The sequence below is a fragment of the Octodon degus genome, unplaced genomic scaffold (assembly GCF_000260255.1).
Source record: "Octodon degus isolate 3935 unplaced genomic scaffold, OctDeg1.0 scaffold00189, whole genome shotgun sequence".
NCBI lineage: Eukaryota > Metazoa > Chordata > Mammalia > Rodentia > Octodontidae > Octodon > Octodon degus.
In genome coordinates this window covers 2,736,746-2,738,533 of record NW_004524765.1, presented here as the reverse complement: position 1 = coordinate 2,738,533, position 1,788 = coordinate 2,736,746, and the positions used below count along the sequence as shown (strand labels likewise).

General features: G+C 36.9%; 1 pseudogene; it reads left to right on the top strand.

Annotated features, from left to right (window-relative positions):
* Positions 1–1,378: 1,378 nt before the first annotated feature.
* LOC101574335 lies at positions 1,379–1,715 on the top strand (annotated as a pseudogene).
* The last annotated feature ends 73 nt before the right edge of the window (positions 1,716–1,788 follow it).

Here is a 1,788-nt window from a genome sequence, read left to right as displayed (position 1 = left end):
AAAGCACAGGGACCACGGTTCAATCCCCCAGCACCACATGCCAGCCAGTCCTGCCCCCTGGTGGGCTGAGCTGGCCACACACACACACACATAAATAAATAAATAAATAAAATTTTTTTAAAAAATCTATAACCGTAATACACTATATTAATACAGTGAAATTAAAAACCACATGATAAACTCAAGTAATGCAGAAAAGGCTTTTGACAAAGTCCAAAACTCATTCATGTTGAAAGTCCTACAGAAAATTGAAATAGATGACCTCTACTTCAATTTGGTAAAAGCCATCTATGACAACACAATGGGTAATACAATTCTAAATGTGGAAAAACAGAAATCTTTTACTCTCAGATCTGATACAAGACAAAGATGTCCTCTATGATATCTACTATTCAATAAACTTTTCCAATCAGTAGCTAGAACCATTAGACAAGAGGGAGCAATAAAAGGAATAAAAATAGGTAAAGAAGAAGTTAAATTATCATTATTTGCAGATGACATGATACTTTACTTGGAAGACCCAAAAAACTCTACCATGAATCTATTAGAATTGATACACAAATTCAGAAGCATAGCAGGATACAAAGTCAATACTCAAACCTCAATAGTATTCCTCTACACAGATAACAAACACACTGTGAGGGAAATTAGAGAAATAATACCTTTTACAATAGCATTGCAGAAAATGAAACACCTTGAAATTCATTTAACCAAAGAAGCCAAAGATCTTTTCACAGAAAATTACAGTACTCTAAGAAAAGAGATCATAGGGGATTTCACAAAATGGAAAGATATTCCTAGCTCCTGGATAGGAAGAATCAACAACGTGAAGATGGCCATACTCCCAAAATTGTTGTACAGATTTAATGTAATCCCTATCACACTACCACCAACATACCCCCCAGACCTAGAGAAATTGTTTCTAAAATTTATTTGGAACTAGAAAAGATCTAGACTATCAAAGGCAAACCTGGCCAACAAAGACAAGGCAAGAGGCTTTACAATTCCTGACTTGAAGTTATACTTCAAAGTTACTGTGATAAAATCAACATGGTATTGGCAACAAAATAGACCTGAGGATCATTGAGATAGAATAGAAAATGCAGAAGCCTCTATGAACACACTCAGCCACCTGATCTTCAACGAAAGTGTTAAACACGCTTACTGAAAGAAAGATAGCCTCTTCAACAAATGATCAGAGGGGCCTGAGTTCAATCCCTCGTTCAAAAAAATGGTGCTGGAAAAACTGACTTTCTACATGCTGAAAACTAAAACTTCACCAAATCTATCACCATGCAGTAAGCTAACATCAAAATGGATTAAATATGTAAACATTAAGACACAAATACTAAATCTTGGGTGGCTAGTGGGTGCTGTCATGGCAGGCACGCTGAAGAAGACCACTGGCCTCATGGGCTTGGCCATGTGCAAGATGCCGCATGAGAGGCTAAGAATATTCTTGATGTTCTTGATCAAATTCTTAAAAGTGGTCCATATAGAAAATACACAGAAAAAATTACAAATGAGAGGCTGGCTATAGTGAAAGTGGAACTAGATGTTAAAAAATTAGAAGACCAGCTTCAGCTTGACCAAGTAGAAGAGGGATTCTTCAGGCTGAAAGTGAACTAAGTCTGGCAAGGAAAATGATGCAGTGGAAACCATGGGAGCCACTAGTGGAGGAGCCTCCTGCCAACCAGTGGAAGTGGCCAATATAATTGTCATTTAAGGCCTTTGATGGTTGATGGGAATGTGATAGAATTCAATGTTGTTATATCAAAAAAAAAACAA